We start from the raw sequence: 12,344 nt of genomic DNA on the forward strand, positions 1-12,344 counted from the left end.
CCTCCCAGGGCCAAGTTAAAGGCGGGGATGGGGGTGGAGTAAGGGGCTGGTGGTGACAGAGGTACCTGTAGACCGCACCAGGGGAGACGCTGCAGACCCCCTCCCTCCCCCGGCCCACCGGCGTGTGCGCGCGCTGGAGGGCGCGGGCGGGACGGCGCGCTCCGGGTCCCGCGGGGCGCTTTCCGTGCGGAGTTTGGGGAGGGCCGAGGGGGAGCGCGCGGGGGAGGAGGGAGCGGGGAGGGGAGGGAGGAAGGGAGGGAGGCGGGCAGAGCGCAGTGCAGCGGTGGCAGAGGCGGCGGCGGAGGGAGGGAGGCAGGCGGGCGGCGGCGGCAGCGGGGCCGCGGGGCGAGGCAAGCGCGGGGCAGCAGCGGCAGAGGAGCCGCAGCCGCAGCGGGGCCGGGCCGGGCCGGGCGCGCACCAGTGGCGGCGGCAGCGGCAGCGGCAGCGGCGGCAGCAGCATCTCGCTCGCGGAGCCGGCGCAGGTGAGGCAGGGGCGGCCGGGCCCGGGGCTCTGGGCCTCCTCCCCTCTCCTTCGGTCTGTGTCTCGCTCCCAGCCGGCTTTCTTTCCATACGTGCTTGGCCCCGGGAACCCCCGGCGGGCCAGAGTCCGAGCTGAAGCCGAGCGCGTCCAGGGTCCCCTCGCTTCGCGGAGGCAGGCGCCTTGTCAGCAGTGACCTTGAGCGGGCACCGAGCGGCGGGCGGGGCGGGCCGGGGTGGGCGCCTGCGGACCCGGCGCCTGCAGGCGCTGGGAGGGGGCGCACCGTGCGCCTGCCGCGCGCAAACTTTCCGGGCTCGGAACAGCCCCGGAGCTGGGGGAGTCCAGAGCGCTAGAACCTCCCCCCCACCCCGTTCCTCCTACTCAGCTGGCTCTGACTTCTCCACCTGGCTTTCCCCCAGTATTGGGGGCCCCCTTTCTCCAGGCCCCATTTCCTGCAGGCTGGGGAAATGACCAGAGCTATGGACGTTGATCCTGGGCTGGGGGCTACTACCCTTCCCAAGGGCGGTTTCTATCCGAGCTTCTGAGAGCAGAAGTGCAAAAGGACCCTCCACCAGGCGCTCTCTGCAGCTCTCTCCTCGCATTTTTCTGGCATCCCTCACCCTTCCCACAGCTCTTCTCCAAGCAGACGCGCGGCTGGTACCCCACCTGGTGACACGAGAGCTCCGAAGCCCCACACTCAGTTGGGCTCTCGGATCCGCCGCTTGATTTTTCAGCCCAGCTGCAAGGGCTCCTTCAGGAAATGGGTGGAGAAGGTATCCCCCAGCCAGGCTCCCATGGTGAATCAATATGTTCTTGGACACCTGGACTCAGCCAGGCTCCCTGGTCACCCCGAAACCCTGTGGTTTCAGAGGAGGAGATGTCCTGGAAATCGAGTATATCCTAGCCTCCTAGAACATTAGCCTTGGAAAAAGGAAGTGAGGCTCAGAGAGGGTGAGCCAGGCCCAAGGTCACACAGCCTGACTAGGGGGAACAGGAACTGGGCTTTCTTATATTGGGTTGAGGAGGGATGGAGAGGACTGCTTTCTGGTTTCTACCCTCACCTGCCAAGGGATCTGAGCTCTGGGACACTGTCTTACTAGCTGTGTGACCTCTGGCAAGTCATTTCCCCACTCTGACTCACTTCCATGTGTAAAATGGGAGTAGCTTCTTCATAGGGCTGTTCTCATGGCTGAGTTAATGCTCTTGAAGTTCTTATCATGTCTAGTGCGTAGTCTGTATCCAAATGTTTTTGGCTGCCAACATGCGAAATTTCCTTTCTGAGCCTAGAAGGGCAGAAAGCATTCCCATTCTCTTCCTTCTGCTCCTCGCACCTGGAGTTACGTGTCTTCTCCCCTGTGGCTAGGTCAGCAGCTGGTAGGCAGCACCTGCTGGAAGCTTGAGCACCTGTACTTTATATACAGTGTCTGATGGAGGCAAGGGTCTCAGCACCCTCAAGAGCCCACTGGACTTACTGGTCAGGCTAACCTAGGTTGTGGTCTCCTGCTGGTACATGGGGGAAACCAATCCCCAGTTTCTAGCTGGAAAATGAAAACAGGGCCCTGCTGCAGCCCCAGGAAGAGACACCCCCTCTCCGAAGTGTGATGGGAAGGCGTCATATCCACCTCGTCCTACATCTGACCCAATCTTCGCCCCTACCCCTGTGAGATGTCATTTGTTTCCCCAGGATGTGCGATTGGCAACAGATTGGAGGGAGTGTGTTCGTTTGTTCATTCATTCATTCATTCATTCACTCACTCACTCACTCACTCACTCACCAAGCCTTGATTCATGCCTTCTCTGGGTCAGGAGGTGCTTGGAAATGCAGAGAAATCAGCCATATTAGCTCTTATGAACCTCCTGCCAGGTGCCAGGCACTTGCTAGGCATGGGAGACACATTCATTCATTTGATAAATTTGTATTAAGTACTTAATATGTGCTAAGCACTGTTCATGTGGCAGGGACACACTGGTAAATAAAATAGACCTGGTCCTAACTGTCATAGGTGGCCATGTGATTTGTCATCCAAACGGAAACACTTTTGAAAAGGGGAGAGGGCATTAATAATAATAGTTCCAGGACCACAGGCATAAACCAGGACTGACCAGCCGCATGGCCATTCTGTGACCCCATGTTTATACACTAGTGTTCAGAGAAAACAGTTAATATTTTTTGAGCTTGCTTTTTGCGAGTCTCCGTGCTAAGCACTTTCAGGTTATCATCTGATTTAATCCTCACAGTGCTGTGAGGCTGGTGTTACTGTGTGCATGCAGCTGGTTAGCATTGGAGCTGGGACCTCTTCTGCTACTAAACTGCTGGACTACACCACCTCCTCGGAGGTGGGTGAGCCCCAGGGCACGCTTTCCCCCTCTGAAAGAAGTGAACAGACAACTGTTAGGCAGGAGCACAAATGCTGGAATAGATGTGCCGTGGGGGCAGACGGAGGCCGAGATTCTGCCTGGAAATGTCAGAGGCAGCTTCCCAGAGGAGAGGACCTTTGAGCTGGACCTTGAAACATGAGTTAGGATTTTGACAGACTGTGCAAGTTGGGGGGGGAGGGCAGTCCAAGCCCAGGTCGCTCAGGCTCGGAGGTGTGGGGTGTGTGCACCGTTTGAGGCTACCACCCCAAAATAGGTCTGGATCCAACTGTGGCAGGACACTGAGTTAGGTCTGAAATGTGGCAGCCAGCGAAGATGAAGTCCAGGAGTGTCGTGCTGTGGCACACGATGAGCTCTGCATTTTAGATGGTTGCTCTGAAGATGTGACTCTTCTGGACGTGGGGAGCAGAGAGAATTTGCCATACTGGATTTCCCTTTGACAGGAAATTCCCATAACCCGATCTATACTGTAGATTGCCTGCAAGGTCAGGAAACTCGTTTTGTTACATAGAATCACTGCAGAAGAAATTTACCAGCTTCTGTAGCATTAAAAAGTTCTCAGCGAGCAAAGTGATCGTGGACAAGAGAAATATTAACCTACTTAAAGGAGGCGGTTTTTAGTCACATCATTTGCCAAAAAAGGAATATGCTTATTACAAGCTATAAGTTCAATCTTTTCTATTTGTTTAATCAAATCCAAAAAGCTTCAACTTCCTCCGCTCTCCCTCGTTCTCCATGTCATTTCTGTCACCATATAAATCGGAGGGTAATAAAACACTATTTCTTTAGTAATGTCTTATTTCTTAGACTTTTCATTAATTCATACTGGCCTCCTTTCCTCCCTTCACAATGAAGCAGAATTATTAAAGCTTTATGGTTTCTAAAAATTTGAATCCATTAGTGGAGTACAAAAAAGGGGGGGGGCTCAGTATTGAGGCTTTGAAATTGGAAAATCAGGCTAAAGAGATTTGAGAAGCAGAAGGGAACCGGATGCCAGGTTGGGAAGGAGGAAAGAACAGGGCCAGCTCCATGGGCACATGACTTATGCTGTTGCGCAGGGTCCTATGTTGAGAAGGGCCCTGCACTTGATTTAATGCTTTGGGGTCACCATATTGCAATTCTTAATAATTTTTGAACAGGGGCCCCACATTTAAAAACATTTTTTTAGGTTTATTTATTTATTTGGGGCAGAGAGAGAGGAAGCAGAATCTGAAGCAGGTTCCAGGCTTCATGCTGTCAGCACAGAGCCCAACATGGAGCCCAAACCACAAAATCATGACCCAAGCCGAAGTCAGACGCTCAACCGACTGAGCCACCCAGGCACCCCTGTCCTTGTTTTTAAATACAAGTTTTATTATAGTTCAGGTATGTCGAAGCCAATAGATCAGAAGACAACTGCCATTGAAAAACAGCTCATCCCAGCTCCCAAGAGGAGGGACCACACCATGCCACAGGGGAAACACCAGGTTTGGTCAGCAGGCAGAGGGGGTCAGGAGGAAGACATGGACAGGAGACTTCATTGTGGTTTCCCTGGGAGGGAATAGGCCAGGCAGGATAAACAGGTTTAGGTTTGGCTCTGGGGCATGAGGGCTGTCCCTAGTTGTCTAGTACATGGCCCTGGGATGATGAGGGCAGAGGGACAGTGTCCTAGAATGCCAGGGCTCCACACAAGGGGTGTTGAGAATGGGAGGCTGCACGTGCTTTTCCTGCCCCTTCCTGCCTGTCCTCATCCCAGCACGTCATAGAACTTTAAAGCCAGGATACCCCTTGAGGATTTTCTGGGCTGACTCCTTGATTTTACAGAAAAAGTGAAAAAATAGGCCCAGAGAGGGAAAGTGACTTCTTCAAGGTCACACAGCATATTAAAGGGGCTGAACTAGACCTAGAATTCATGTCTCCTGCTACTTAAACCACTACTTGGTGTGTGTGTGTGTGTGTGTGTGTGTGTGTTTGTGTTTGTTCTTTTCTAGAGCAGAGTTATGTATAAGACAGATGCACCAGACTATGAATACTTTAAGGTCTGAGTTCCTGTCTCATTTAATGTCATATCCCCAGTGTGTCTAGAACATAGTAGGTGCTCAATACATGATTATTATATCCGTTTCCTAGGATTGCCCTGACAAATTACCATAAACTGGGATGCTTAAAACCAACAGACATTTAGTCTCTCTCAGGTCTGGAGCCTAGTAGTCCAAAAGGAAGGCATTGGCAGGGCCGCACTCCATCTGAAACCTGTAGGGAAGAATCCCTCCTCACCTCTTCCTAGCTTCTGATGGTCACCAGCCATCTTTGCTGTTCCTTAGCTTGTAGCTACATCACTCCAATTTCTGCCTCTGTCTTTACATGGCTGTCTTCCCTCTGTCTATGTCTCTATTTCCAAATCTTTCTGTCCTTATAGGGACAGTGGTCATGTTGCAATAGGGCCCACCGTCATCAAGTATGACCTCATCTAAAGTTGATTACATCTGAGAAGACCCTATTTCTAAATAAGGTCACATTCACAGGTACCAGGGGTCAGGACCCCAACATGTCTCTTGGGAGGACACAATTCAATGCACAACAACAATGAACCAAGAAGGGAATGAATGGTTATGATTTCCAGTAAGAATGAGCTCCCCTTTTCCCCAAAGTTAACACGGGTACTGAGGAATCAAAAAGAGAAAACAACAGCAGCTGTTCAGTCCACATTGAGAGAGAAAACGATCCAAGTGCACACAAGAGCAGCTACTATTTGAGCCAGCCTGCTGAGCTTACACTCCTGGCTCCATCACTTTCTGATCGCATCTATGTGATCTTGGGTGAGTGCCTTCAGCAACCTCTATTTCCTCATATGCAAAGCAGAATACTAAGAGCACCCACCTGATGGGTACTTCCGTGAAGAATGACAAGAATGAAGACAAGTAAAGTTCTTGCAACAGCGCCTGGCACACAGTAGGCACTTTCCTGATGGCTGGCAGTGATCGCTACCATCATCGTGATCTTGTAATGTACAGAGCACTTTTCACAGATCTGTGTATCTTTCCATCTTCATAGCAAACCTATAATAAGGCTCGATAAATATCAGCTTCCTTTCGCCATGAGGTAGTTACTCATTGATGAAGCCACCTCTCAAACCCAGCCCCCGTGTTTCTAGTTCAAGCTGGCCTCACCACGTGGCGCCTGCTGGTGTGGAGATGTTTCTAACAGAACCTTCCTGGTGTCATGGGGCCAGGATGTCAGAGAGCAGTGATGTGTTAGGCCCTGGTGAGGGGGGAGGTGAGGGACGGGCGCAGTACCCAGAGGCCTCTATCCCAGTGTCTGTCACCCAACTGTGACTACACTTTCCAGAAGGTGGGGCTAACTGGGTCTTTTTTATTTTTTACTTTACATCCTCAGGTTCTGGCACATAGTAGATGGTTAATAAATGTGTGTTGGATGAATGGCTTTGTTATATAACACAGATAGTCACTGCTCCCCCACATGCAGCTGACAACAACGACAAAGGCCTGGGATGAGGGCATCTTGCCCAAGCAGTGACTACTGTCCACGAAAACTCACAGGTGGGCCGTCAGTGTGTGAGCAACTTGAAAAATATGCTTCTGATGCTGTGCGAAGAAACGACCTGTTGAGGTGAACATCCAGGGGTCATAACATAGCCCTGGGTGCATCAGGGGAGGAGGTGTAAAGAGGGTCCAACATGTACACGGGATATAAGAGGCACGGTGTGCAATAAACTGGCATCGGGCAGAGATGCCACCTCGAATGGACTCTCCCAAACGTTGTCATCAAGAGTAGATACGAACATGAAGCCAGGAGAGTGCTCTCTCAGCAAATCCGTGCAAAGGGCAACTGGCTGAATTCTGAAATAACTGAATGTTTGTATTGGCATTGATTCACAGTTGACTGTTTGTTCAGTAGTGTAACGATGGTTAAGAGTGCCCAGGAACAAATTCTGGACAGACCTCTTACTAGCTGTGTGACGTTTGGGCAAGTGGCTTAACTTCTCTGTGTCTTAGTTCCCCCAGCCAGAGAAGAAGGAAAAGAAAAGTAGTGCATAGGATTGTTTTAAGAATTAAGATTTATAGGGGTGCCTGGGTGACTCAGTCGGTTAAGTGTCTGACTCTTGATCTCGGCTCAGGTCACGATCTCACCGGTTCGTGAGTCAGAGCCCTGCACTGGGCTGCACATGCGAGGTGCAGAGCCTGCTGGGGATTCTCTCTACCCACCTCTTTCTCTGTCCTTCTCCGACTGGTGTGCTCTCTCTTTCTCTCAGAATAAATAAACTTAAAAAATTTTTTCAAAAGAATTAAGATTTTTAGAGTGTTTAGCAAAGAGCCTAGATCATAAATATCTCCCTCCCTTGCCCTCTTCATTTTCCCCCTCTTTTTCTGCTCCCTCTTCTTTTTCATAATTTGGCTAGTTAACAGTGAAAAAGAAATATTTCCATGTCTTTACTCTCTAGGCACATAAATTAAACTTCCTTGACTGTTTTGATATTAGTTATAATTGTGTGTCTTGGTTTGGCCAATGAATTTTGGGAAGTGATGTGTGTCATTTCTGGATGGAAGCTCTACTAAGCAGCACACTGTTGGCCACTTTCCCTTTTTCATCCCTTGGCAATTGAGGCAGCATGGAGATGTAGCCTCCTTAGTCTGATTCCTGAGTGAGAATGCTGCAGAGCAGAGCCCCAAGCCAACCCATAACGGGCACATGGCATCAGTGAGATTTGCATTTAGCCCTGGCACTTTGGGCTTTTTTGTTACTGCAGCATAACCTGGCCCATCCTGACTGCTACAGGTAGGGAATGAGTTGAAATAATCACTATTTGTTTAGAGATATTTTTGAGTCTTTTAATCCCTTCAAGTGTGATGCTAAATTTTTAGGGTTTGAAGGTGTTGTGGGTAAGAACTGTGCCTTATGAGGTGACCACCAGTCTCCTTCACATGGCGTATGTGGGCCTCTCCGATTTCACCCTGGCCTTATCTGTCTCCACGTGTGCTCTATGCTCTTCCTGACAAGTTCCCAGGATCCTTGCAATGGGTGTGTGCTTGTACATCTCCAGGTCCTTGCTCATGCTCTGCCTAAAACAGGGCATCCCCCAGAACATCATGTTACTTGATAAGTGGCCGGGTGGAGTGTGACAAGTGCACAGGAGGAGAGGGAGACATCGGGCTTGTTCTGCAAGGCATAGAAGGCAGCATTAGGACTAAGAGGGAGCTTCTTGTTCAGCATGAGAGAACTCTCGAGCCACTTGAGCACGGCCTGGAATAATAGTGAGCTCACCGCACTAGAAGATGTCCAAGCAGGGGTGCCATGGAGAAGGTTCCAGGTTAGCGGAAAACTCTAATCCTGTCACACATGACTTTAGGGGAGATTGCCCAAAGAAGGTGGATCTTAGCTTCAGTTCTCTCTGTTTTTTCCCCTTTCAAAATAAAAATAGCTCTGACCCCTGGATTGTAGACATGTTACATAATGATTATAGAAAATGCAAATGATACTGAAAAGCATAAAGAAGAAAGTAAAACATAAATAAAATTCCATTAAAAAGAGCTAGCCTCCATTAACATTTTGTCAAATGTCTTCCCAGACATTTCTCTACGAGTGATGAGTAAATAGATAGTAGGGTTTTTTTGGGTACCTCTCAGTCAATAATAGAATAGGGACATCTTTTATAAGTGGCTCTGTCATCATTTATTTAATGGATCCCTTCCTGATGGGCACTCAGGCTGTGTCCAGAATTTTGCTATTATAGGGAGCACCGTGATGAACATTCTGGTGGGTGGACCCCTGGGCATACGTCCGGGCATCTCCTGAGGATGAATTCCTGAATGGAGTCACTGATTTAGGCAAAACTGTTTGGAACGAAACAAGAGAAGAGGACTGTGGTGTGGTCAGAGATATCCTTGCTAGCTTAAGGGCAGCCGGCAAGGGGCTAAAGAAGAGATGAAAGGGAGATTGTAGCGGGGTCGGAAATGTGGAGGGAATGGGCAGGTTGAGAGGAGCCATTCCCCAGGCAAAGACCAAACACAGATGGCAGCTGTGATTTATGTAGGGCCGGACAATTACAAGCACTTTCACGCGCACAGTCCCATTCGAGCCTCACCACTGCTTTTCGAGGAACGTCTCTGTCCCCATTTTACAGAGGAGCAAAGTGAGGCCCTCAGAGGCTGTAGCAAAGGAGGTGTTGTCCTCTTTTATAGTGCGTGGGCCCCTTCACAGCTCCAGATCTTTCCTTTGCACACTTCCTGGGCTAGCTCATGCCTCCAGACTTTGCAGATGCCAACTCGTCTGACTGGCCAACTCTTTCTCACCCTTGAAAAGGAAGACTGGTCAAATGTGACTTTGTGAAACTTTTCCTGAGGGCGCCCCACCCACCCCACCCCAGAGCATTAACTATTGTATATTAACTGTTGAACCAGGGAGTCAGCTTTTGGTTTCAGTGATTTGGGTTCCCTGACTCAACTGCCAAACAGTAAGACCCTTTCTTATCTCACATAATCAAAAGCTGTGCAGCTGGGTGATTCGTGGGCTCATCCATGCCAAACAAGCCTATTGTCTGACTTTCTCCTCTGCCATCATCCAACCAGGATGCTTGTCTGAAGCATCCCCTGCAAATGTCACAGTGCCTAGGAGACCAAAGACGGGCATCTCTGTGATTCTTTTTTCAGGTAGGAATTCTTTCTCAGAAGCCCCCAGCTGACCTCTCGTGTGTCTCATTGGCTGGAATTTGGTCACATGACCATGCCTAAGCCAAGGGAATGGGACCAAAAGCTTAAAAGGGCTAGGACTCAGCTCTGAGTCATCTGGGAGCACAGTCAGGGCTCTGCCAGCCAGGGAGGAGGAGGGAATAGCCATTGGGGAGGCGGTCCCCAGAGTCTGCCCAACGGTGTGCTCACTCTCCAGACTCCCCTGCTAGGCTAGGAGCTGTGACAGGACAGGGGATTGGGGTTTATTCCTTCCTGTGTCCTAATGAATGAATGACAGGAATCAGTAGATGTTTCTGGAGACTCCATCAAACTGTGAGGTTTTAGGATTGTCTGTGCACCAACAGTGCCAACGCTTGGTCGACTCGGGGCATGGGTTCGGTATTTCGAAAAGTATAGGAATAGCTTTGCCCTCCAAGATACTGTGGAGTGGTTGTGGAGAAGACACTAGAACCTAAAACAGATGTGGACTTAGGGCCTGTACTCTGACATGGACTGGACATGCCGTGGGAGGTAAATGCCTTCATAGGTGCCCTGAGAAATAGGATGAGTCCCATTAGGGACCAGATACCATGAAGGGCAGAGGTGGGTAGTGGAGAAAAACACCTGTGGACCCAGAGAGTGGATGTGAGTGTGATGGATGTAAGGCAGTGAAGGCACCAAGTAGGCCTTAAGGGAACTCATTCTTGAAGACCTACTATGTGTGGGACATTGTACTGGACTTACTTTGCCTTATCTTTCCTGTGCCTCTATGAAGTGGCTCGTTCTCACCCCATCTTGTAGCTGGGGAAGCTAAGGCTCGGAGGGGAAGGGTGCTCGCCCAACAAAACAGAGCCAGGAAGCGGTGAAGTTTGCCTGAGAAAACAAATCCGTTCTGAAAAGCTGGCTCCCTCCTGCAGAGGGGCTGTGAGAACCAAAGGGAGCCCACCAAAGACCAGTGGGCAGTGGAGGGAATGGGAAAGGGGAGCCTGGCAACTGACCGGAGGGCCTAGAAAAAGCTTGGTGCAGTGAAAATGCAGGCAACCACCCCAACAGGAGAGGTATTTATAACAGGATGCAGGGCAGGCTTGAGGAGCCACAGTCTTGGCATTAAACCTGATAACAAATCTTTGATATGCCAATTAATATCTGTGACCTTGGGCAGGTCACCTCACCTCTCTATACCTCAATTTATCCATCTATAAAATGATGTGTGCACCCAGTGCCTGGCATATAATAAGAATGTAATAAATGGAGCTATTCTAATGATCAGTATTGTTGCTGTTGTTTAGAACTTGGCAGGTAAGTAACCAGAGTTAGAGGTGACTCCCGGTGTGGGGTTCCTGGGTTCTAGTTCTGTGTCGGTCACTACGTCCACATTTGATTTTGGCTTAATCCGTCTGATCGTCCTGGCTCTCCAGAGTTTCTTCTTTTTTTTTTTTAATGTTCATTTATTTTTGAGAGAGCATGTGTCCGGGAGGGTCAGAGAGAGGGAGACACAGAATCTGAAGCGGGCTCCTGGCTCCGAGCTATTAGCACAGAGCCTGACGTGGGGCTCAAACCCATGAGCTGTGAGATCATGACCTGAGCCAAAGCTGGACACCCGACTGACTGAGCCACCCAGGCGCTCCATCCAGGGTTCATCTGTAAACTAAGGAGGTTGTGCTGGTTGATTTCTAGCCTCCTCCCTTATTCTAAACTCTGTACTTGCGTGAGGTGGAAGGGGGAGGCCGCAGTGACACGCGGGATCAGAACGGAGTGAGGCGGTGTCCCGGACTGACTTTGGACTAGAGAAGCAAAGGAAGGGAGGGGCCGAGGTTAGAAGGAAGGGCAAGGAGGAACCAGAGGCCAGGCAGTCAGGAAAGACAAGGCAGGTGTGCAAACCCTGGGCTGGGTGATTTGGAGGTGGGTGCAGAGGTGAACGGCTAAAACCAAACGAGGCAGAAGTGCATTGAGAACAGCTGCACCCAACACCCGCCTTCCTCGTGGGAGAATCAGAGGGACACGAATCAATCACAGCTCTTCCTGCTGCTTAATACCTGGGGGCAGGACTTTGAAGAGTGTGTGTTCAAAGAGTAAGATTGAATTTCTCCAAAGTTTGCAGGAACACTGCAATTATGCCTGAGAACACGTCTGTGAAATCCCCTTGAAATCTATTTTTAGGCACAAGGTTTTATAACCAGAGGCAGAAATTGAGTGGAAGTGTGTGGGAGGCTGACCCTGGACAGTTTCCATGTTTGAGAAGAGGGGAAAGAGTATTTTTATCCGCAAACACCCTGTCTCATAGGGTGAGGCTGGGGAGGATGCTTCTTTGCCACTTTGGGTTTCTCACCCACTACCATGTGAAGACGGGAGCTGTCTTTGACAGAAGTTGTTAACATTCCTTACTCGGAGTGGGTGGCCGAGGGCCGCGGATTGAGTGGGGGAACTTGTCTGGGACTTTTATATATTGGAACAGAGATATATGAGACTTAATTTGCCAGAGACGCCTTACCCATCGGATGCGGTCGTCACAGAGCCCTGGGGGCTTTGTGTGGTGGAGACTTCTCTCTTGCATGGCCGTTTCGGTTAGCTGTTCCTACATAACAAACTGCCCCACACTCGGTGTCTTAAAGCAGTAGATTCATACTATTGCTGGAAAATCTGCAGGACACTGGATGGTTCTTCTGGTCCTGGCTGTGCTTCCTCACACGTGTATGATCTGCCACTGGTTAGATAGGTGACTCTGTTGATCGTGGTAGGCTCTCTCACAAGTTGGGCTGTTGGCTGACTCTGGGCTGGCGTAAGGATAGCTCATCCCTCCTCCACGTGGTGCCTCATCATCCAGG

The 12,344-nt window shown here is 50.2% G+C and overlaps 1 protein-coding gene across 13 annotated transcripts in view; it reads left to right on the forward strand.

Moving 5' to 3' along the window:
- The first annotated feature begins 283 nt into the window (after positions 1-283).
- Positions 284-12,344, forward strand: part of ATP2B2 (ATPase plasma membrane Ca2+ transporting 2) — a 385,851-nt gene continuing 373,790 nt past the window's right edge. For 6 of the 13 annotated variants that reach the window (XM_058725997.1, XM_058726010.1, XM_058725996.1 and 3 more), the window contains exon 1: positions 285-482. The gene's annotated coding sequence lies outside the window, so the exon portion shown is untranslated. Of the gene's footprint in view, positions 483-12,344 lie in introns of all 13 variants that reach the window. The other 7 variants (XM_058726003.1, XM_058726001.1, XM_058726004.1 and 4 more) reach the window with 2 other exon arrangements.

This window comes from Neofelis nebulosa, chromosome 4 (assembly GCF_028018385.1).
Source record: "Neofelis nebulosa isolate mNeoNeb1 chromosome 4, mNeoNeb1.pri, whole genome shotgun sequence".
Classification (NCBI taxonomy): domain Eukaryota; kingdom Metazoa; phylum Chordata; class Mammalia; order Carnivora; family Felidae; genus Neofelis; species Neofelis nebulosa.